We start from the raw sequence: 26,225 nt of genomic DNA, 5'->3' as shown, positions 1-26,225 counted from the left end.
TAAGAGGGGACATGGTGCCATGTTGGATAGCACTATGTATAACTTTAGCTTACTGCTACTCAAGAAAGAAAACCAACCAGTGGGAAAATGATCCTCCAGTGGCCTGAAGGCTCAAAGCTTGTTGTGTGTAAACTGCTCCATGCTGATTTAATTGAAAATGTGTTTGGAAATACAGGTCACTCAAGCAAACATATCAACTGACATGATAAGAGCCTTAAAGTTGTAATCCTTAAGATTTTAGTCCTGGTTGATTTATCAACACCGGTGTTTACCTTGGTAATAGCAAGTGCGGTTTAATACTACACTCTCAGGGTTTTTACTGACTCAGAATCGGCCTTTGAGGGAGGGGGGGGGTGACTATGCACGACAGGAATTTTGCCTCTTATTTCTGACAATTTGATAAACAAAAAAATGCCTATTTTGCTTGAGTACATAAAACCCCAATTAACAAAACTGCTATAAAAAATTATATTCAAATTTAAAATACTACTGTTAAAATCACACACATTTATAAACGTGGCGTACGCACAAAACGGGGCTGAAAATGTGCGTACGCCACTTCCCACGCAAAGGTTGTGATTTATAAAAAACAAACTTGACTGGAGAATGTGCGGTCCTCCACGCAAACTCTGACTCATGCGTACGCACATTTTGGAGACAATGGGAATTGGCGACGCAGATGGTGAGGTGGTAAACTGAAGTCAGACTGCAGAAAGTACATGTGGGAATAACGATTAGTCGTAATATTTTCTAGTATTGATGCTTCACTAAAAAAATTTCACTCCATATCATCCATGTTATCATGAAGATTAAATCCAGCAGTGCTATTTGCGTTTGTACTGAGTGATAATTGTTCCATAAACACCTTGTAAAATCCCACTCAAATCTTAAATAAAAATTTGTTCTTAATTTTAATCGGCACTGTCTCGCCGTCAGAGTCCACTACGGAGCGCAGCAGTAGGAGATGGCTCGACGCATGGAATACAGGATAGCATCAAATACCCTACAATTAGATAACTGCAGAATACAGTGTAGCCTAAATACTGTAACTAAATATCTGTCTTTCATACTGGGCATATATCATCAAATGTCAAAGTCTTGAAATACAGCCGTTAAGTTAAGCTCTAGCTCAATCGTTACACTTAATGCACTGTTAATGTGTTTGCCTATTAGACTTACGTCTTCATATTGTAAGTCGCTGCCGTTTCAATCCTGGCTGTCGGCTCTCTGCAGCGGGTGGGGCTGCTGCGCACACACACACACACACACACACACACACACACACACACACACACACACACACACACACACACACACACACACACACACACACACAAACAACACACACGGTGGATGCAGGAAAAAACGGAGATGAGACGACATGATGACCTAAATTGAGGACAACTACGCTCGTTAATGTAAGTGCAATGATAAGTTAAACCGTTGTGTTGACTTTGGGTCACATTGACCCGTTTTCAATTTTTGGGAAAAATATGGGACGTAGAAATAAGCGCTGAAAATGTGTGGAAGAAAAATTTAACAATTTAAAACATTGGAAAAAGCAAAAACAAACTGTGAAAAAAAGGTGTCAAAAACGTTGACGACGGAAGACAACACAAGGGTTTTAAAGTCAGTACTTTATCAAACCGTATGAATGTGTGTCCCAGGCCAGGATAGGAAATGAACTAACAATGTAAAGATCAACAAGCCACTGACACATATGTTCAAATTTGATTCTTTCAATAAATTATAATTTTTGTCTTAAATCCACCAGCCATTTTCATATTATACCAAGATTTGCAGCATCCTGAGCGTTTTTGGTAAGGTTACTAGGAAAACTCAGATCAGGATGGTTTGATTCTCCCTATTCTCCCTGAAACAAGTTTTCATTTTATTTTAAATTTGTTTGCAACTTTTACTATCTCCCGCAACTTCATTGCAACAAAAGTCATCGCAACTTTAATTGCAATTTTTTACAAAAGCTCCCGTGAAATCAGCCATTTTGGGCCGCAACAATCTCAAAAAAAGGCCACGAAATTCTGGAGGAACTGTTTGGTGCTGGTTAAAACCTCTTTGGGGGGCCGGCATCTGATCTGCGCATAGTTTTCCACACTACAGCAGGACACAGGGAAGTTGGTTACCTTGCTGAGGAGTTGGAGGTGTACTGTTCACAGCTCACTGTGGCAGCTCCTTCTTGTTCCATTTCTCACGGGAAAAAATTCAAAATCATCCGGCAGGCAAAAAATGCCCAAAATGACCGTTCTCTTGTTTTGGATTTCTTTGGATTTTTGATGAATGATTGCGCTTGTATTTTCTGAGGCTACTTCAACCCATGTTTCACTGGTTTAACATGTTTAATGTGAAACAGTAAGAAATGTTTGCAATAGCAGTTACAACTCTGATACAATGTAAAGAGAGCTAACCGAAAACAGTGAGGCTGTTATCAATTATTCAAAATTACACTGTATTACAGGTATTGTTTTCCTGTGTATCCCTCATGTTTAAGAAAGAATCTGAATCCAGTGCAGGAATGGCGGACTTTTTAACAAAAATAGGGTTTGATTCTAGGCACGGGTCGGTTACCGGGTTCAAGGTACTGTATACCGTTCCTAAGGTAAGAGCTGTTTTTTATGAGTCTACAAGGACAGAAAGTGCAGTTTAGTAATCCGTCTCCCTGCCAGTGTGCAGTGTTTCAAAATAAAATACATTGTGTTCAATGGAGAAAAAAAAGTTGTTGTTTTACTCAGACATTTAAAAAATAATACATTTATAACTGTCATTGCAATACCGTAATACTGTGATATTTTTGCTGAAGGTTATCATCCCGTCAGAATCTCATACCGGCACATGCCTATTTGATTCATGAACATTAAAGGCCTATAACTTCAAGGTGGGTCATGCATGATATATTCACTCAATATCGTTATCACGATATCACGTTGCAATATGCAATATTTTGTTTACTTTGTGGAGCGCTGCGTCCCGTCCGTTAGCTGTGTGGCTTAGTTGTGCTTGATTTAGAGCCCGCTTGAAACGCTGTAATGATCATATTTCATTGGCCAGTTACTGTGCCACTTGCACATGTTGGTACACGTCAGCGCAAAGGTCCACTACGTGACAAACCCTGTGGAGCATACCACGTGTGTGCATATTTCAACAGAGTGACAGTGTAAGTGAAGAAATAGATAGAGACACACTCTAAAAACGTTAAAAACTCCTGGGTTAAAAAGGGACCAACTAATTTCTGGGTTATTTCAACCCAGAAAATTGGGTTACTCTTTTTGACCCAACTTCTGGGTTAAATACTTGTTGGGTTATTTTGGTTAAAATAACCCAACAGTGTAGTTAATATAACCCAACTTCTGGGTCAAAAGAACAACCTCATTTTCTGGGTTGAAATAACCCAGAAATTAGTTAGTCCTGGGCCCTTTTTAACCCAGGAGTTGGGTCACAAATAACCTAACTAACTCCTCCAAAATGATATGGAAAAAAAGGGTTGACCCTGCCCAACAGTTTATTGTACTGTTTTTTTGCATTTGGCAAAGACATTAGTTAATATATCCATGTTTAGAGGGTGTGTCACTTTATATCTCCTACAAATACTGGTGATACTGTTTTATCATAATGTACACAACACACAAGTGTGATTGTTCATATTATAAACTAAATTGACATGATAATATAATAACTCCATAAAATACATATTACATTATATATATATATATATATATATATATATATATATATATATATATAGAGAGAGAGAGAGAGAGAGAGAGAGAGAGAGAGAGAGAGAGATAGAGAGAGAGCCCTATAACCCAGAACATGGGTTTTTTTTGAAAAATAACCCAGCAACCCAAACAATCCAGGAATTGGGTCAAAATATTAGCCCTATAACCCAGAAAATGGTTACTTTCTGAAAAAATAACCCATTATTTAACCTAACACAAATAACCCAGAAACTGGGTTGAAGAAATAACAAGATTTTAGAGTGCAACAAAACGGAACAAATCAGAGAAGTGAAAGAAAAGTTGTGTCCTGTTCTCTTTATTTATATATTTTATACTGTACAACCAGTGAAACATGTCCTGTTCTGTAGATGGTTATTTATTCATTCATGTTGTACCAGTCCAATATGACTGTCAGTTGAAATAAATCTTGTGTTGTATTTGTTATGAATCTATTTTGATGCGTTTTCCCGTAACTTTTGTAATTTTACATATGTTATATGTAAAAAATATTGAAATGAATATTGATATCGCAATATTCATAATCGATATCGCAATATCACATTTTGTCGATATAGTGCAACCCTAGTCATGCAATTGTTGTGCTTGCATGATGTAGCTTATATCAGTGGTCAGCAAAAAGGGGAGTCATTTTTTTCACTAAAGTTTTAATTCCATCCATAAGTAACACAACGACAGAATGTATGACTATTTTGTTCATGGGTTACATACACGCTCTGTAATAATACATCTAAAAGCAAAACTCATCAGATCAGATTGGGGACCCTGGCATGAAATCCTATCAAATCAATCAAATGGGGGTCAATGGTCTAATTTGTGTCAGTTTAGGGGTCCTTCACATGAAAACGTTTGGGAAACACTGTCTATTTTAATGTGTATTTCATCAAATTGCCACATGAGAAATGTGGGATCAGTGCATTTTATTTTCCGCAGAGCAGGCTAATCTGGTAATGCTGCCATACACTAACTGTACATGAATCATAAAAAATAATTAAGACCTATAATAATTAAAACCTAAAAATATGTAGTCTCTTGCCTTCAAAGCAGTCTGGCAGCCCAACAATATAATTCATTTTTTGAAAACTTGAGGTGAACATTAATTGCAAAGGTCTAATGCTAAAAATAAATTAAAAGAAAATTGTTTTGAATATCAAATAAGTAATAACGCAACAAATGTTCCTTATGTCAATACTCCTCCAAAATGTCCATCAGCTCCAGTGGTCACCAAAACACTACTTAGAGTTTGTCTTGAGTTCAACAGCCCTTGGGTACTTTAAATCCCCCATAAATATAAATAAAAGAGGCTTTTTTTTTTAAATCTTTTTTTAAATGATCCCTTTGGGCCAACAACAACAACACACTGCAGGATAAAGTACAATAGGTCTGGATTCAGATTCCAATTCAGGACATTTTACGTCAGTGTTTACTCATATCCATTTCCCCAGAGACGGTTAACAAGAGAATCTGAGATGTAACAGATATGATCCCCTCCGAGTACTGGTGCCGCTCAAAACAGAAAAATCTTTGATTTCAATTTCACTCCATTAGATTTCTCTTTTGTTCATTTAGGATGTTGTTTTATATATTATATGTCTGTGTGGGTTGATGTTTCTCTTGTCTTGTTTGGAGCTGAGCATGCAGGATACAGAGCCTCAGGTGTTAAAAGTTAATATAAATTTCAACTCCAATGTGGTTTTCAAAGGAACACCAGCCCTCCAGCATCTCCCTATGGTGTTTGGTAGCTGACGGTCTTTAGTAGAAGACGCCTCTCTCTGGGACTGTCTGTCTTTACTTCACAATAGAATTGTGAATTGTGAAAAAAACTTTAACAATCAAAATCACTCTTTTACCAATACTTAAAAAAATAAAAACCTAAAACCATTGTCACTGCTCTTGATCACGGAGCGTTTTAGTCTCTTTAAACTCATTTTGGTTTTCCGGCCCTCAACTATATCGTTTTGGTTCACTGTCACGCTCGCTCTCTTCAACCTCGTTTTAGCCACAACAAGCTCTGATAAACACACTGAACGCTACCTGCTCTGCACCTTATGACAGACAGAACAAAGTTAGCAACTAGCTGGTGAACACAGTGGAGCATTTTGTAGCTAAAGAACCAGATACTTCTCTCAGATGTTGGTGGAGACAAAACAAGAGCTAAAATCAGAGTAGTCTTGCTTTGCCAGGCCTTCCTCCACAGCGCTGCGGAGGAGGGTCTGGCTAGTCCACACAGCATTCTGGGATGGGAGAAAAACGTGCTCTGGTTTATCTGCATTTAAACCAATCACAATCGCCATGCGTGGCGCTAAGAGCCGGACAGAGCCACGGTGCCTCTGTGAAATCGCCTCGGGAAGGAAATTGTTTTGGTGGAACGTGAACGTTCAAAAGTTGTTTAAGTTCTGCAACAGAAAACTCAGATTGGACAGATAGTCTAGCTAGCTGTCTGGATTTACCCTGCAGAGATCTGAGGAGCAGTTAACCATAGTCCTCAGAAATCCACCAGAGTTTAAATTTACAACACAAAGAAAGCGGAAGGTGATGGACATCCAGCGGAAGTTCTGGCAGCACCGGAGCAATCCCATGAAGTGGAACGTCATAGATATAGACTAAAAGTAGAGAGAATATTGGACTTACATTCATTAGGTCGCTGGATGTGTACATTGTTTGCTAACAATCCAAACTAAACTCTGCTGATAATAATTACACTACTTTTCTTTGCATATGACCGTAATCATGTAAAACATTTTGCACATTATTCATCCATATGTCTGCTCAATATATCTGACATACACAAAATAATGCACAGAGGTGCAGAGATGCACACACGCACAAATATAGCCTGATTTTTATTCAATGTATCGTGTTTCTTCTTGCCGCTGCAGCAAGACCATTTTTCCTCTGAGATCATTAAAGTTTCATCTAATCATGTTCAATACTCCATTACTAAAACAGTCGATAGATGCAGACCTGATGAGAGACTGAGGGCAGAGAGAGGAAGATGGGAGCGAGACAGAAAGAGAGTGAAAAGAGAGAGGGATACCTTCTCCTTCAACCGACACTTTGAATGTCGTTACATCATCAGAATGTCCGTTTCAGAGTGTATCCAGATTCACTTTGAGCACCGTTTAACCTCTTCCTCAACTAGCTTTCATTTAATCATCCTGATTCTACAGGAACACCTGCATTTTTCGAAACAGTGCATGTGTGGACGGGATGTTTTTGAGAAGGAACGAAGGAAAAACCCAGTTTTTAAAAATACCTGTGTACGTGTGGACTAGGCCTAACCGAGAAGCGTGCATAAAGCCTATTTTGACGCGAGCTGTAGTGCGTTCGAACAGACATGGAAGTGAAACAGCGAGACTATCCAGGTAATTTAAAGACACCGCCCCCCCAATACAGTATTGTATATGTCTCACCACAGACGGACAGAGCTTCATCATGGAGATGGAAAAACATAATACGACATCACAGATCTTTTTTAAAGTTGCAAGGTAGTTTAATAAACACGTAATTGTTCTGTAAAGTACTTGTAGAGACAATAAAATCTGTGAGTCAGGCAGCAAGACTCTCCGCTTCTGAGACGCCGGAACGTAGTCGGAATGCAGCAAAGATGCGCCCAGTGAAAAAATCGGAGTAAGAAGAGAAAGAATAACTCTATTCTAGCTCCCTAATTCATCTCAATAGGGTGTTGACGCAGAGGTGCACCGGCAAACCAGCTGAACCTGGCTCAACTTCTGCTGAAGGTGTTTTGTTTTTTGGATCCCAACTAGCAACCAGTAAGAGGAATAGAGAAAAAAGTAAGAGAACAAATCAGAAAATGGAAAAACCTTAGCACAGTCCTCATACACTCTGGATCAACCAGATTATAGCCTAGTGCTACGTTGCCGGCTATAGTCATAAATGGACATTTCAACCTCTCCGTTTTCAAAAATAACATTGTACACAGTGTTCGTTTACACGTACCCGTGTATATATGCCATCAAGAGCACGCCAAATCTGTGGGTGGCAGTGTAACGAGAAGCTCAAGCCCACGTTAGCCAATCAGAATCCCGAAAATAGCAACAACAGCAACGAATCACTTCCTCTCTCTTCTCTTCCTCACTTCCTCGCTGCCTAAACCTCCGTTTGTCTCAGTTTACATGCAAACAAAGTTCTCCAAAATCTCCGCTCTGGCTGGGGTTTTTAGAAAGAATTGTTTTCAGAGGCAAATTCTCCGTTCGCAAAAACAAAGGGAAATGTATACATTTAAAAAAAAAAACATGTACGTGTAACGGGTACAAGAGAAAGTAAAAAGCACATCAAATAAGTCATCAACTTCTGTAAACAAATTCTCAAAGTAAAGTCGTTTTAGCACTGAACACAATACAGAGTGGCAGATTATCTGGGCAGCGTGAGCAACCAAAAAATGAGCGAGTCATGGGAGGGAGAAATAAGAAAGGGAACAATGAGGAGGAAAATATTGATCAAGAAAAAGTAAAGAGAGGAGAGGGGGTGAAAGAGATTTAAAATGAGAGAAATGGAACGAGATAGGGAGTTAATGTGAGAGATGGAAAAAGGGGAAAGCCAAATCGATATATAGTGTAATTTTAGATCAGAGAGAGAGAGAGAGCATAAAAGAGAAGAAGAGGTGGAAAATGTGAGAGGGAACAATGAGACACAAAAACAACAGAGAAGAAGAGAGAGCGTGATCTTGGGGAAAATAAGGGCAGAGAGGGGAAAGAAAGGGCTAGGGAAAAGAAGAGACAGAAAAGAAGGAAAGTGGATGGACAGATAGAGGTTTAATGGGAGAGAAAGAAGAAAGGCAAACACAGAGAGTGAGATGTAATCGACCATTTGAAACTGTTCTAATGCTGGCCACAGGTGCTGCTGTCTCCACACTGGAGACATCTGCGCGCGTGTGTGTGCGTGCGCGCGCGCGTGTGTGTGTGTGTGTGTGTGCGTGTTTGTGTGTGTTTCTCTCTAACATGGCTAACAGTGTTTACAGACAGACAGTAGTGAACTCATCAGGTCCTGGGTACATTTAGACGCGGCGTCAGACTGTCAGGAGTTACACAAACACACATACAGAAAGTCTAATGCACACTTCTGACCCCCCTCTCTTTCATTTCCCCCCCCCTTTTGTTTGAATCTCCCTCTCGGTCTGCAGGCCATCAGCCGTATCATTTCATCAACACACAGAGATGTGCTCCGTTGCATTACATTACAGAGACACAATGTTCTAGGACGGCTTTCAAAGTCTGGTGATACCAGGATCCCTTGTTCCATTTGAAGAAATGCACCAACAAACCATGATTTACTTCAAACTGTGTGACAACAAGTCTGGTTGCAGTTTGCTTTAGAGAACGACTAAACGGAGGATCAGTCTTGCATTAGTCTCGCATTGCCAGACCTTCCTCCACAGCGCTGCGTAGGATGGTCTGGCTAGTCCACACAGCATTCTGGGATGGGAGGAAAACGTGCTCTGGTTTATTGGCATTTCTTTAAACCAATCACAATTGTCTTGGGCGGTGCTAAGCGCCGGACGGAGCCTCGGTGCCTCTGCAAAATAATCTCGGGAAGGAACTTGTTTTGGTGGAACATGTGTACGTTCAAAGGTTGTTTTAGTCGTGCAACAGAAAACTCAGATTGGACAGATAGTCTAGCTAGCTGTCTGGATTTACCCTGCAGCAGGCACGGCGCCAGGATTCCAGTTTTGGATGGGCCAGACCAATTGTGGGTGGGCCTTAAATTAAAAACGTTATCAAATCCCTGTTTAACCTAATACAAATGACTGGCTAATATACTGTTATATTATATATATTATATGTGCTTACATAATAAAGATTGTAATAGCTTGATGCTATTTATATGTTGTTGCATTGTAAAAAGTTTTGGTGCAAAGGACGGACCTATCCGCGATCGCTCTCCTTGGTTCTGCCCAAAAGAAGAGCGCTTTGGAATCTCCATTACGCACCATACCTGGCTGTAGTACATCTCTCCTAAAGCCTATAGACTGTAAAAGTGGTCAGGAATCTAATATTTCCCCAAAACATAGTTTAGTTCTGCTCGTATAACATTAGGCCGAATATTTCACAATTCTTTTCAATTGTTTTAAGTTTTCAACAATATACAAATCACAAACACTGCCCGACAGTTTCAATCAATATTCGGCCACAGAACTTGTTCATTGACGTCATCTGTCATGTAAAACAAGACTCAAGTTATTTCCTTACTTTAGTGAGATGATTCATGTTATAAACATGTTTAACAAAAATAAATAAATTGCATTAACAAGCCCTAAAGCATCATTGACCATAACAAGAGAAAACCATGAGGCTGTTGTCAGCTTGTTACTGACAACAGTAACAAGCTGTTATAGAAAAAGAACTGCGCCTGCAGCTCTGTAGCAGGTTATGAATTGATTATTTTAATCCATATATCTCATAACGACATAATACAATACAGGCAGAGTAGCCTTCACATACCTTACTGTTATCCTCTGGCGGTCCTACACAATTAAACTCCCTAAAGCAGAAGAAGTGACTTTAGCACTGGTTGAGTTGCGGGCTATATCCATAGGGGCTATATCATCCACTCGCGAGGCAGAGGCAAAGGCACTAGCGCCGGCGCTGGTCGCGTTAGCATCCTGCGGTGTCCGAGACAAAGATGTGCTCGGTGTTGAGGATCTCAGCTCTCCTTCATCTCCTGGTTGCAGCGATGACTCTGAGACCGCTCATGCATGTTTAAGGTACCTAAACAACGGCTGTTGCAACCTTGTCCTTTACTGGAAATGATTTTCACTCTCAGATCACTGGGAGCTAGCCTAGCATACCGACAAGCTACATCCGATCCGAACCTCACTGTCTGCTGAACTTGCGCAGAAACATAAAAATAGACGTTTTTATAAATTGTTTTTGAAAACTAAACATTTAGACAATTTTAACACAAATTATGAGATTATTTGCCAATTTTTTATAATTCTTCACCAAATTATAATATATTAATTAATTAATGTTTTTTGAGGAAATGTTTTGGGTGGGCCTGTTGAAAAGTGGGTGGGCCTAGGCCCGTCAGGCCCACCCATAACGCCATGCCTGCCCTGCAGAGATCTGAGGAGCAGTTAACCATAGTCCTCAGAAATCCACCGGAGTTTAAAATGTCAACTTAAAGAAAGCGGAAGGTAACGGACGTCCAGCTGAAAAGAAAGACATCCAGCGGAAGTTCTGGCAGCACCGGAGCAATCCCATGAAGTGGAACGTCGTAGATATAGACTAAAAGTAGAGTGAATATTGGACTTACATTCATTAGGTCGCTGGATGTGTACATTGTTTGCTAACAATCCAAACTAAATTCTGCTGATAATAATTACACTGCTGCTCTTTGCACACAACCGTAATCAAACAAGACAAGACATTTTGCACATTATTCATCCATATGTCTGCTCATTATATCTGACATACACAAAATAATGCATTAAAACAGCACAGGAGGCTGCGCTGGTACATACCGGTAACCGGCTTGTATAAGGTACCGGTATGACCATGAAATGTGACCCGGAAGCCCAGTTTGAGTAACCGATGAAAGCGTTTGAAAGCTTTTCAGATGTCAAACAGTTTGTAATACTCACAGACATGATTTTACGACTCTGTGTGACGGACTCCAGGTGATCCATAGAAATACTCTGTTGCACGTTACAAACTAATCTACCAGCAATGTGCGCTCGCATGTGTTTGATTGGCCAGCACAACACCTTGCCGCCAACGTTGCAGCAAAGGTTTACCCTGGTTTAACTTTTCCCCTGCGTTGGCACCCCCGCTGCGTTCATGGACTGGCTCTATTCCAATGAATGAGCGGGCTCCGTTTAAACAACCCACATAGGACACTGTTATAGGACAACATTTTTTAAAGTCATGAAATGCTGGTCCCATCTACACACCAGGGAAACAAGCTTCAGTTTGTATCACTTGTGACATCAGAGGAAAATAAAGGCTGTGGCCCCTTTTTAATCACAAATTTCAATCTCCGGCTCATCCGCTCCGCTAGTTTCTGACCTGAAAAGCTAATGATCTAATGATGCCTATTAAATACTTATAATTCTTGACCCTTTCACTTTTATGAATTCGAAGCAGCTAATCCTTTTCTTATCATGAGTCAGTTAATGAACGAGTAAAATGTCAACTCACTGATGTCAGGTCAGTTAACTTATTAAAACCACTTTCAAGAATAGAACAGAGGGTACAGTAGAACGAGTACAGTGAGATAAGTTCATAGTTTACTGGTATTTCTAATGTACTGTAAAGAAACAGATTTTGCTGGAAAAACATATTGCAGTCTCTATAGCCATGACAACAAACAAAATCACAGGTTGGCAGGAAGCATTGTTGCTGATGCAAATGAGCTCTCGACGCTCGGAAACAGAAGCAGAGTCGCCCACGATTAAACACACCGGCACAAAAACACCACTCTGCTCAGAGACCTCCAATTAAGCATGTAGCTACGCTCACCACAGGACTGTTTTCTGTCTGTCTGTGTGTGTGTGTGTGTGTGTGTGTGTGTGTGTGTGTGTGTGTGTGTGTGTGTGTGTGTGTGATGTGTGAATGGGTGGGTGTGACTCAAACCACTTGATATATGGGGAAGTATCCGGAAATGAGATGAAGACTTTAACAAATGCTGAGTACAATGAGTTCAGACTAATGCAGCTTTATTCACACAACAAACAAACAAAAAATGTCCTAAAAGGGAGAACAGTGGACATGCACTAAATGTATATGCTGGGTCTGCTGCACCCACCCATGCTCTGCAGCTCCACGATTCATCCTGCAACGTCCTGCTGTGACATGAACTACAACGACTACCTTCAAAGTCACTGTTCCACTATCTTTAATGCGACTCTTATCGCCATCACACCCCAAACCGGCCCCGTCAGACACCGCCTACCAAGAGTCTGGGTCTGCCGAGGTTTCTTCCTAAAAGGGAGTTTTTCCTCGCCACTGTCGCAATAGTCACTGCTAATGCTTGCTCTTGAGGGAATTACTGTAATTGTTGGGGCTTTGTAAATTATAGAGTGTGGTCTAGACCTACTCTATCTGTAAAGTGTCTCAAGATAACTCTGTTATGATTTGATACTATAAATAAAATTGAATTGAATTGAATTGAATCATTGGGCTGTAATGAACTGATTTCCATTCACACATCTTCTTCTCCTACATCGATGCGTCAGAGCAAAACCCGTCCTCTCTCACTCTCCCCCTCCTTCTCTGATCCGCCTGCTGACCGTTCATCAACTGTCCCTTCTGACAGAGCCTATTGATAGATGATGGAGACCACAGGGTCATCTGGTTAACCCCTCTGAGGCCTTCACCCCCACCCTGGCCTCTTGCATTGTCGCATTCTTGCATTGCAGTCTCGTTACTGAACTTCAACTTAAGTTCATCCTGAAAACTATCTGGGCGTCCATTTCAACCATTGGCAGTTGAAAATCTGCGGCCCCTCTCGCTCAGCTTGTTCTGCAGCACCCGCTGTTTGTGATGCGAGTGTGTGATGGAGGGAACCCATGTTGCCCACAGAAAAGCGAGATAACCATGTGTACACACTCCTAAGAGCATGTACCCATAGTGTCTCTACGAACATCAAAATAACTTCTCCTTTATACTTTTGGTCCTCACACAATCCAAGCTATCTATTTCAGTGCAACAGTTTACTTCCAAACCACACCTTTTATGGCCGATGCTCCTAATAGATTCCCACATTCCAATCTATTCCCGTGGGTGAAGGTTGTCCCCAGACTAACCTTCTTGTGTAGTACCCTACATACAAGATATGAAATACATTTGAAAACCTGAATGCTGAAATAGCCAACCTATCACCGCTGTCACCTTCACTCGCTTATGAGTCATCCCTCCATTTAAGAGACCAGAATGGTGGCATCTCTCAGTGCCTCCGGGAACAATTATCCAATTAGGCGAGTTTGAGGGCCTGCAGGATGACGTTTCTCATTTCAAACTGAACAAAAACAATCTATTTGGCCATCCATCACCTGCAATGTGTTATTCAATTAAGCATTCAATTAAACTTCCCTGGTAAATTATTTACCCCAGCACTCCACGCTAACAAGGTAACATTCACTATTGTACAACTTACTTTGTCGGATTGTATTATTGTTTAGTGTCTAAATTGGCTTCTTTTTTTACAACTACCAAAATAACCTTGAGGTGTCTGGGCAAAGTGTAAGTGTCAACCAAATTGCACACAATTAAGTCAATCAAATAGCCCCTTCAAGAAAAAAAAAATATATATATATATATATAACCTTTATGTATTCAGGGAGGGCCATTGAGAGCAAGCGCTCTTTTCCAGTGACACCCTGATTTCAGCCTGATTAAAAAAAGAAATAAAAATAATCTCAAAAATCACAGTTGAAATATATTTAATCTATGTAATATAATCAAAAACATTATCTGATCATAAAACAATACCCACATTACAATATGAGGTAAAACACAAAACAAGCGAGAATCACTGGTGTAATTGAATAAGAGGGCTATTAAAAACAAGAGCAGTCCAAGCGTGACACATTTTCAAGCATCATCTTGAACGTCCCAATGGAAACAAGCTGTTCTAATTTGAGAGAATCCTGAAGCCAGTTCCATCTGAGGCCCATCATTATTTAGCTACAGAGATTTAAAAGGCACCCAGTGTCGTTGAAGGGGAAAGTTAAGAAACTTCATGCACATGTCCTCTGACGCAACCCGAGCAACAAGCCGGCGAGAACCATTCGTGCACAATTGTGACTCCCGCAGAAACAGAAGCTCGGAGTTGTTTACTGTTCTGCTCCACTAGTGGAGATGGGGATCCTTTTGAGCACAGACACAGGACCGCCATACTAATCAGCCTTGCCCAATTGGGTGTCATTGTAAAACAGTTTTAACAAAGAATACTGCATGGTAAAAAAAAAAAACTGTAGCGGCCACATCAGAAAAGAACTGTCCAGTTCCAGTGGCGTACTGTAATGTATGTAAATGTCATGCTCAACACACACACCAAAAAGAGAGAAAAAACAACGGCTTCAGTAGAGTCCAGAGACCGCCTACTGCTTTGTATCTGTATGTGTGAATGAAATCTGATGCCTGAAATCTGATGCGCCTGGTGGAAATCCCAACATAGGATTTGAAGCAAAGTGCATGACTTCAAAGTCTTTTCACAACATTTCACAGATCATTAGATCCTGTGGGTTTTCGCACGCCATCGGTGTTATGTTATGCGATGTGTGCTGCTATATCATGTTGTGTTATACAGTATAATGTGATAATGTAGTGCAGCGGGTGTCGATCCTTCAGTCAGCCAGGCTAGCTGTTGGTGTCATTCTCTACCACTGTAGCCTTTTTGACCTTTAATCACAGTGATTACTTAACCACAGAGGCTCTTAAGTGCTGCTTATCAGAACAACCTCTGGAGAGCAATTACACCATCACTGCTCTCTCTTTCACATTCACCCTCCTCTGAAGATGCTTTTTTTATCCTCCTGTCCTCTCACCTCCATGCTTCTCTCATCTCTAGACTGTCTCCTACTGCCCTCCTCTCTTTCTCTCCCTCTCCTTTCTCCTCTGCTACCCAAGTTTATGCTCAGCTCACATGTTCTCTACTGTCCTTTAAAAGACTCAGTCTTTTGTCTCCTCTTTCCAGTTTTCTGTCCATGGATTTCCTTTCCTAATCCAATTTTTCGAATCCATCTTATAGATTTTGAGATATTTCACAGGATAACTGAAAACTTTGACTTGCTTTTGCGCTAAATGAAAAGTCATGGGATCACTCAAAGTCCTTAATGTTCATCATCTAAGCACCGTAGGCATCTGTACCAACTTACAGTTTTCAGAAGCCGATTGCTTCCACACTGAAATCAAAAGTATTCCACAATTATCAAAACCATACACTCACAAAGCAAAAACCTTGACCCAGATGTGCACCACTATAAGCACAGTGCCAGATGCAAAACACTAAACATACTTGTATACATTACACACAGAAGTATATCATGATGTCACTTCCTTCCTATTCCAAAACACTGACTGTCAAATTTCCACAACTATGAGCCAATCTTTGAAACACACAGCCATCAGGTACGCAAACAGAATGATTGCTTAATTGTAGACACACCAATCATGTTTAGGCACTTTATAAAATGCAGCAGGTAAGTCTAGTATTTTCTGTACTGTATTTTCAGATCTTTTTATTTATTTGTTTTTTACTGTAATTGTAACCTGTACTGGATACAGTATTTTATGTTTGGCTGTTGTTTGCTGAGCTAACAGCGTTATGCACACTACTGTAGTATTGCAGCATGAAAACTGGGACATGTTTTGTTGTGATTCTCCATGTTGACATGTTGACTGATTTGGGTATGTGGAGAGAAGTTTATATATGAGGAAATTATCTTTTCCTCAGTCTGCAGCATTGGCTTTGGTTAGTGTTTGGTGAACTTATTGTGTATTTGCACACTTGCTCTGTGTACTTCATTTACAGTACTCTAATCACTGAGAAGTAGAATTGCTAAAAGTGTTTTAGGTTAGCAACAGCAGTGTGTAACTGGTTCAAACTGAATTAAGTCATATGGAACGTGTGTGTTTGATATGGTAACAAAATATGTTTTTTATAAATTAGTGTATAGTCAACATGGCATCATGACTTTGCGTAAACATATACGCCACTTTCCTATAGCCAAATGGCGTGTTATCTGTACGCATTTTGAGCTATCCACGTGTATCTCTACGCTGTATACAGCATAACGCGAGAACGCAAGTACTATCGCGAGAACAGTGTCACGTGCATGTAAAAAAAAGAAGAAAAAAAAAGGTTGGGTTTAGGAAAAGAACATTGGGAAAGGCTTTAGTAACACAAAAAAATGATAAAAACACACAAAAAATGACAAAAAGAAATGACAAAAACATGACGGTGACCAACTTGACACACTTAAAAAATGTTGAAAAACGCCACACATGGGACGCGATCCCGGCTCTCCTGGGTGAAAGTCCTGTGTTTTATCCATTCGCGGACTTACGTCTTTTCATACTACTCGCTACTGTGAAAATTCACACGTAATGTAGGTCAATGGCGGCCGTACAGCGTTGATAAACACGCTAAAAAGCGATTATGCGTCTTGATAACACGCCAAAATGGCATACAGATTGGCGTGTCATACATACGCCACTTTATGAGATCAGTCTGGTATAGTTTTTGCAAGAGCGTTTCATTTTGCAAAGGGTCTGAGGTCTTCTGCTAATTGGGTGTAGTGTTTTCAAAATAGTGCTTAAGCAATCGGAAAAAAAAGTCTCCTGTTGTTGAGATATTTCAGTCTGAAACAAAGTGATGAACTGACCAGCATAGCCATCCCCCGGAGCCAGCTGGCTCAAAAAATTCAATAAAATAGAACTATTAACTTTTTTGTTTTTAAACTACGAAAAGAGACAAGTTGTTTCTTAAATGCCTGCTTTAGTCCACACTCACTTTTTCAACAAAACGTACTATCACATTCTGTTTCAATACACAGTCCAGCACTGCATGTTGTTCTGGGAGACTGATGATACAGTGGGCCGTGTTGAAAAGGAGTCAAATGTGTGTTTGTCTCCCGAACTTTACCCAAGGGTGAACGCATTCTTTTAAATGTCACACCCCTCTCTGACTTGTGATGGAGACGGTGAACGAGCAAGGAGGAGAGAGGAGAGAGATCTGTCTTGGCCGGGGGTTGAAGGGGACGAGGTTTGGGTTGTGGGGGTGTAGCCTATGTGTGATTGGGTCGGGAGTGGTGAAAGGAACCGGTAGGTAAGTAAAGCTAGGGCTCTTAGCTAACCACAGTCATCCTTCTGCCGTCAAGGTTGAAGCAAAAAAAAAAAGCCCAGATTCTCTTTCCAAAGAGGTCAGAAATAGTTCAGTACAAGGGATGGAGGAGGAGAGGAAGAGGAGAGGATGATTTACTTCTGTTATTTTAAATGATGCAATGAAATACAGAAAGAAAGTCAGTACTGCATGTCCATTTATTTTTACATTTATATATATATATATATACATATATATATATGAAATATATTAGGGCTGTCAATCAATTAAAAAAAATTAACTAATTAATTGCACAATTTGCTGTAATTAATCGCGATTAATCGCTTTTTTTAAATTGAGACTGAAGCTTATAATAATGGATATTTAAATGCTAAATCACTTAACTTTGCAAATATGAAGAAAAAACCAAACAAGGAAAGGTTCTGCTAAGTTCAGAATGTTTAATATATTTCAGAACAACAGCAGCAACAATTTGGCTTATTTAGTCCTGCTGAAGGCTGCTGAAACAGCTAGAAACTGTCTGACTTGAGAGCAGATTTTTGTCACCATCCCCGGCTGCTGTCGCCTGCTCTCGTCTACTTTACAGGCGAGGAGCAGTTCATCTCCAACGAGCCGAGAGTTCAGTCGGCGGCAGGGCAGTCGGGACTCACCCGGAAATGTCGAGCAGGATGAGGTGACTAGTCTCAAAATCTGACGAAACTCTTTGTTGAGCTGAAATGAAGACAGATTCAGCAACTGCACGGCCTATTTCTCGCTTAAAATGTTTTCAGAAACATGTTTCAGTGAACTATTTTAGTACAATATGAGATCGTATTCTGAACGGCCGCCATGACAGTCTGGCTTTGGATTTCCGGAGAAAACAAACCCATGTGACGCGTTTGTCCAATCAGCTGCCGGTTTTCATTACTTGGGAAACAATACAGAGTTGCGCCACCTGCTGTTATGGAGGCGTATTATGTTTCTCAGCCGCCACATGAAGTAAACAAACAGCTGCGTTAATTTCGTTAATTTTTTTTAACGAGTTAAATATTAAAAAATTAATGCACAAATTAATGCGTTAATTTTGACAGCCCTAATATATATATATATATATATATATATATATATATATATATATATATATATATATATATTGCAGCCAACGAAGCAAGTTAAAAGCTGAGAATAAAATTGCAATCAGACGAGAGACAAAACAAGGGTGGGAAGAGAGAGGTGGACAGAAAAAGAGAGAGAATGCCATAATATGATAAATAATAATAATAGAAAAAATAGAAAAGAGAGAAAAGTGACTTGAAGATCTTCACAGTAGGGAGGGAGGGAGCGACGAAGAGGAAAGAGTGCAGACAGAGAAGAGGAGAAAAGGAGATTCTACTGATTTTAATATTATAACTGGAGATGAAAGCAGGAATTCTGTAGGAGGAACAGAGGATTCATTGTGCCGACTCGTTACTAAAAAACCTATTAAGATCTGTTGAAGCATTTCCCTGCAGCTCAATGAAGCACGGTGCTTTCTGGGAAATCATGTCTCTATCTCTCTCCCTGCCTGAGGTGGCTCATCTGTTCAACTGCTTAACGGCAAATGTACTCCTTACTCCTTGTAATATATGCATTAGGCCTGCACGATAAATCGTTATAAAATTGCGATCTCGATTCACCCCGTTCACGATTGAAATTTTAAATGACTTTGACTTTTTTTTTCCTTCAATTAATTTATTGAAAGCATTTGACATTGACATTAACATGTTTTAGTTATGTAAAAACATGTTCAAGGAGTTCAGATAGAGCCTGTATTAGGGCCATATTTAGTTCAATGTGTTATATGTCACTATTTTTGGTAGCCTACTGTACTTAAATGGCCAGTATTTACTTTATTTTCTTTATTCATTGAAGCCTCTATGTTTACAGGCTTGTGGTGATGCGCAATGTGCTATAGGTGCCAAAAGAATCTATGTTCGGTACTGCCACTTACACTTTATGAGAAAAACATCGTGGCAGAGAATCGTGATATCAATTTTAAGCTAAAAAAATCGTGATTCATATTTTTCCCGGGAATCGTGCAGGCCTAATATGCATCCCAACCCTCGAAATAGTCTAATCATAATGAAAACTGAATCTTGTTCCTAAGCCTTCTTAGCATTTCTCTAAGAAGAAGAAGCATTTGGTCAAACTCCATTTATCCTCCTTAAAGCAACACTATGTAACTTTTAGCTGCAGCTGTAGTTCCAATGAGACAACCTGGTTTAAGTCCTATTTCTCTGAACGATCCCAATTTGTTAATGTTAATGATAAACCCTCCAAGCACGCTAAAGTTAGCCATGGCGTTCCTCAAGGCTCAGTGCTTGGACCAATTCTATTTTCCTTATATATGCTTCCTCTAGGTAATATTATTAAAAATAAATAAACTGAAAACCCTCCTCTTTGATAAAGCTTATAGTTAGGGAACGAGGAGTTGAAGCGTCCACCTAACCCGGCCCACTGCTTCTCCTCGTAGTCATCAGTTTTATATACTGTATAATTAATAATCTAGCGAGAGTAGAGGGAGGCAGGCCAGTACAGCCCGATCCGGTTGGGGAGAGTTCTAGCCCGACCAGGCACCTCTCTTTAACCTGCCTCTCTTAAGTTATGCTATTACAACTCTAGACTGCCGGGGAGGCTGTTCCTCCCTAAGACACACTGAGCTGCTCTCTCATCTCTACTTGTTACTTTTGTATGCATCCTGTCCCAGAAATGCTTGTTACTAATCTAGCTCTGGGGAGTTTACTCCCCGGAGTCCTTATGTTTCTACTTAGAGAATCGCAGAGCATAGCTCTGCGATTCTCTGCATTACCCGGCCGCATCCTGCTGCGTCCTGCTGCATCCACAGCATCCACCCATGCTCTGCAGCGCCACATTACATCCCGCAACACCCTGCTGTGATGTTCCTATGCACAGAGTAGTCAGGATCCGGTATAGGAGACTGCACTACTCAGTATGACACGATGTGCCCTGCTATGACATGAACTTCCACGATAACCTTCGAAGTCACTGTGACTTCTAATGTGACTGTTATCACCACTGTTCATCACGCCCCCAACCGGCCCGTCAGACACCGCCTACCAAGAGTCTGGGTCTGCCGAGGTTTCTTCCTAAAAGGGAGTTTTTTCTTGCCACTGTCGCAATAGCCACTGCTAATGCTTGCTCTTGAGGGAATTACTGTAATTGTTGGGGTTTTGGAATTTATAGAGTGTGGTCTAGACCTACTGTATCTGTAAAGTGTCTCGAGATAACTTTTGTTATGATTTGATACTATAAATAAATTTAATTGAAATTGAATTGAACCTGTAGGGGGACTGAAGCGGGAAAAGTTACATAGTGTTGCTTTAAAGTTGTATGATTTCTCATCCGTGTTGCACTTTGTTTCCCTCTGTTCCTTTCTGACATTTGCATTAAGAAACGGAAGACTCTTGCCAGGAAATAATCCTTCAAAGACTTCAAAGTCACTTTATAAACTTTATTTTCACATCCTCATCTTTTAAGTGCCAGCCCAAAGAGCGGTGGATTCACGACTGTGACACAGCATGATTAAAGGTGAAACTGCTGCGTGCTCAGCTTAACACTTGATCAACATGCAAACCTGCTGCCTCCTTGTTGCGTCGGTTTATGTTTGTTGATCATCGGTTTCTCACAGAGAAACATGAACGCACCGCTGTCGAGCAGCAGAACTGAGAGCCGGACTTTTATCTGACTGCTCCCTGGGAAAGTGAATGCAATGCGGCTGATATGGCAAAAGAAATCTGGATCACCACCAAACTCTAATCAAGTCATTTCTCAGCTAAAGAACAAAGGCCATGTGTTCTCCAACTTTCAGCCATGTCTGTTTGTTTTTTTAGATATCCTAATGGCAAACAGAAAACTCAGCCCTTTCTTATACTTCACCGGCAGAGGTAAAGATCTAAAATCTACAGACAGCTTTTCAAAATGACGAAATGGCAAAATTTCAACTATGTGGGCTGTAAATGAGCTACAACCACACAGGTGGTATCCCTTTAACCCTCTGAGGTCTAACAGCATTTTTACATATCTTCTTGAATTCTCCTTTTAAGGGTTTTTGCATATAATCTGATTCCCATGTGTTTCATATCAAATGTTCATAACAAACTCAGCCTACTGTATAGTGACGCCAGAAATTGTTCCAACGTGTAAAGAGATCATAGTAGAATCCTTCGATAATTCCTAAATTAGGCTCCACATCTCATCTGAAAGAATTATTTTCTGGTCCCTGCACAGAGCGAGATACAGTCGGAGAGGTTCAGTTACACAAGCGGCTTATTTATTTGTTCAGTCTCATGATTTATTAATCGTCAGCAGTCAGAACCCCTGGAGCTGTGGCAGACACACAAGTGCCTACTGTACTGTAACGTCAATGCTTCCAGCTCATCCCATAATCAAGTTACTAATGCAATTTGACATGCTTTTCCAACAAGTTAATGGGTGCAAAAAAAAAAAAAAGCAGCCTGCTGTGTGAAGAGTGGAAGCCAGGTCAGATGTAGAAAGCATGTTCTGACTTCATTTCTTTTATTCTCTGATGGCTTGACCCCCCACCCCCCAACAGTTTATTATGTACAGTAAGAGCATTATGTCCACTTACTGTGGAGTGTTTCATCCAGATCATAAACACTGAAGCATTGGCAACTGAGTGCTATGGGATGTGAATACGCTGACATACTGACCTAATGATCCAAGTGCCAGGAATAATCCTAACAACTACAGAAAAAAAAGAAGAAAAAAAACTACAGAAAATGTGTAGATTGACTGGCTACTTATTTCATCACTTTCATATTCCAGCAGTGACATATACAGAAGAAAATAAATATATATTCATATATATTGTAACGGCCAGCAGGATGCCGTTGTGTTGACAGCTCTGCACTGCAGTGCAAAGGATCATGGAACAATGCTATCAACGGTTCCTGTCCTAGTTTAAGTGTGTAAATGATGTTCTGTTAGTTTTTTCGTTATGCATTTATGTTACCTGGGTTTTAGTCTTGATTTAGTGTTCATGTTTACTTACATTTGTTGGGTTACCATGACTGAGACACTGGGGTGGGTTGATAAACCACTGTGTAAACTACCTTAGATTTCAGAAGAATTCAGTTCAATTTTATTTTATTTTATTTATAACATCAAATCATAACAAGAGTTATCTCAATACACTACAGATAGAGTAGGTCTAGAGCACACTCTAATCTACAAAGACCCAACAATTCCAAGCATTTAGTGCGACAGTGGCGAGGAAAAACTCCCGCAGGCTTATAGTTTATAAACTGCTGTGGTGTTCCTATGATGTCTCATTACAACTTCACTTACAACGTCATTACTTCGGTATAGGTAAATAGGGACATGAAATACATTTTGTAATTAATTAGTCTAACAATTAGCCTACGTGTGTATAAATAAGTAGGTTAACGCTTGACCTCATTCGTTGCCACAACGTACGGAGCAGAATTATAGCTTTCTGTGGCAGGTGTTGGTTTCAGTTAACACGTCTCCCCCTCGGTGTGAAGAAAAGAGCAAAGAAAAGAGTGTAAAGTCACAGCCGAGGAAAGGCGCGACCCTGTACTCACGTCCAGCTCCTAAAGTCACCGCTATCACCTCCCAAAAACAGCGCGTATCCATCCAGAGAAAAAGTCATTCTTCATTCAACCTCCGCGGAAAAAAAAAACGCTCAGTAATAGTAGCGATGGTCTTGTAAACAGCCTCCGCAGCGCAGTACAGTGTGAGCAGAGCGGCGGCAGACTGAGACACAGGGAGGGAGGGAGGGAGGGAGGGAGGGAGAGAGGCGGCATTCTGCATGACTTGGTGACTGTTTCGCCCTCTCTCTCTCTCTCTCTCTCTCTCTCTCTCTCTCTCTCTCTCTCTCTCTCTCTCTCTCTCTCTCTCTCCCCTACATGAACATAAAGTACATTAACATAAAGTACAAATCAAGAGTATGATCATTGGTGGAAGAAGTATTGTTATCTTACTAATAGGCCTACAACACTGAAAAAAATACCATGTTACAAGTAAAAGTCCTGCATTGAAACTGTTACTTAAGTAGAAGTATGTGTAAGTATCATCCGTAAAATGTACTTAAAGTAAAGTAAAAAATACTTGTTACAGAAAAATTCTCACATTTCTAGAAACTGGAAACAATCAAAACAGTTCTGTCAGTCAAATACGTGTTTAATCTGCTAATCATTTCAGCTGGACTTATATATTGTTTGGTAGTTTAATTTATAATAAAACACACACACACAGAGACAGACACACACACACACAGACACAAACACAAAACCTGAAATGTATTGATGAAAAACAATACAGTACGATCACAACATAGGTTGATTTGAATCAAAGCAAAATAATTAGCTACAAAACAGAAAAGAAAAGACAGTAACATCAAATGCAGTGTTCCTCAACTTGCTTGTACTGTAAATAGCAAAACAAAGAAGTGATTACTGTACTTTTACATCTTCATCAACTCTGTCTTGTGGATTTGGCCACAGGTTCTCATCTACATTGCAATTAGCCAAACATCTTGGAAAAAACCTTCGGGCATGGCAAAAAATGTGGTACGAGTGTATATGTGTATATATACAGTATATATATAAAGTATATATCTCAATAATCAGTAACGAGTTGGCAGAATTGGACAAGCAATTCCAAGGGCCTGCATGCATACAGTGCAGTACTGTCAATAATGTAAATAGTCTCAAAGGTGGTACATGGGACCATAGAAACAGTGTCTGATAAACAGTAATACATTACATTACATACATTATATTAGAATGATGATGAAATGTTACATCCATAGATCATGTAGTCTAATTGGTTCATGCTCCACGCTAATTGGTGACAATGAATCTTGTTATCTTGAAACTTTCATGATCTAAACATGGAATATTGTTTGTCTGTTTCTATACAACTATGCATTAAGAGTAATGCAACAGTTACTTATCCTTTTGAGCAGTTGCATCAATTGATAGTTAGATGATCAAAATGAAATTAATAGACAATCATCTGAAATGTAATGTGTGAATTGCTTTTTGAAATAGGAGTACTTTGATGTTAAGTTGTGCCATATTGAACAGATGATCTTTGTTAAATGAACAAATGATCTTAGGTTAATGTATCCAAGCTGAAACAAGTGTTAGAGTTTTGAAAAAAAATTGTATTTTAATCATTGGTTGTGAGTTTTGTGTCTAGAATTTTGAAAAAATGATGTCAAGGTTCTGAAATTAATGCCAAAGTGATTGTAAAAAAACTGTAATACAGACAATAAAGGCCCTGTCAGGATCAAAGGTTCACTTCTAACATTCAAATCTTATTTTATATTATTCTAACAATAATCATTGGGTATTCATTACTTTAGCTATTTATGTCTTATTTCCCATCATTTCTGTTTGTTGTTTTTGTAATCTCTCTCTCTGTCTTTTGTGTTCTTGTTTACATGTTTTCTCTGCATGAATGTGTCCCATCCCTTGTTTTAAAGCCAGTGTATACCATGCTGTAAGCCAATGATGAAATAATCATATGCATATTAAGTGCGTGTGTGAGCTGAAAGCTGCGCTCCTCTCCGTGTCCTCTGGTTCACAGCGACTACAGCACCACAGAGCATCAGCAGCAGAACACTGAGCACTGAGCATCGCACTTTGAAGAAGGTAGAGTAAATCCCAAAGGGCTCCATGTACACTAACAGAGGCAACACAGCCGTCTCTCCCACTGAGTGGTAGATTACCTCATACCGTACTCTCAACAGTACAGTGTGACTGCTAACACACTGCTGTTGGTTCATCACCAGACAGTTGTACCGTGTAAGTTCTGTTGCTGTGAAGTTGGATACACGAAGAGCTGATGTGCTTGTCACCACTTGGTATTTTCCTCTAACATTGTCGATCATTGATGTCGTATTGTCCCCAAAAACTCTGCTCCATGTTTCTTGCTCATATCTTGAGTCCTGTTTGAGCCACTGGATATCCAGATTGTCAACTGCTCGCTTACATGTCACGTCCACTGTTTCTCCAAGTCTCGATCTAATATATCCCAGATTTATTGAAGTACAAACAGTAATAGTGATGTTGTTCTCATGCGTCACGTTGCCCTCAGCCCAATACTTCTCTTGGTACGGGCTGGAGTCTGAATGGGTCAGGTTGAGGATGGTGTAAAAAGAAGTATTCACCGTGCTGACAAGTTGTTGTTTCAAGTGTTCAGGTACTGAGAAGGTGTTGGACCAGAGGTCAAAGGTGTTCCACAGGACAAGCTTCTCCTCACCAACAGATCTGGAGATCAGGCAGAATTTGGTGTTCTCGGGGAGATTGAAGGTGTGAGAAACCCTCTCCTTTTGGATGATGATCCGTTCTTCTGCATGGATTTTGTTGATGAGAGCAAACAGCAGGAAGGAGAGCTGTGTGACTGCAGCCATTCTAATCCGAGGTCGACTAACACTGACACCACTCAGTTTATACGCTCTACGCCAACCCTCATCAGCAGCTTCTCTTTTTCTTTTTTTAACAAACATGACTTCTTTATTTCATCATCAGAGGAAACTTTGCAGCATCAGCTCTCTATCCAGTAATCAATGTCCTTTACATGACTCTACAACCATGAAGGCTGACGTGTATTCATACACACATTATTCAGAGAGGAGAGGAA

General features: G+C 40.1%; 1 protein-coding gene across 1 annotated transcript in view; it reads right to left on the bottom strand.

Moving 5' to 3' along the window:
- gpr4 (G protein-coupled receptor 4) overlaps positions 1-23,315 on the bottom strand; it is a 58,182-nt gene extending 34,867 nt beyond the window's left edge. Inside the window, exon 1 of the mRNA XM_028573453.1 lies at positions 23,159-23,315. The gene's annotated coding sequence lies outside the window, so the exon portion shown is untranslated. The remainder of the gene's footprint in view (positions 1-23,158) is intronic.
- Positions 23,316-26,225: the final 2,910 nt, after the last annotated feature.

The sequence above is a fragment of the Perca flavescens genome, chromosome 3 (genome assembly GCF_004354835.1).
Source record: "Perca flavescens isolate YP-PL-M2 chromosome 3, PFLA_1.0, whole genome shotgun sequence".
In the NCBI taxonomy this organism is placed as follows: Eukaryota; Metazoa; Chordata; class Actinopteri; order Perciformes; family Percidae; genus Perca; species Perca flavescens.
This window is presented reverse-complemented; position numbering and strand designations above follow the sequence as displayed.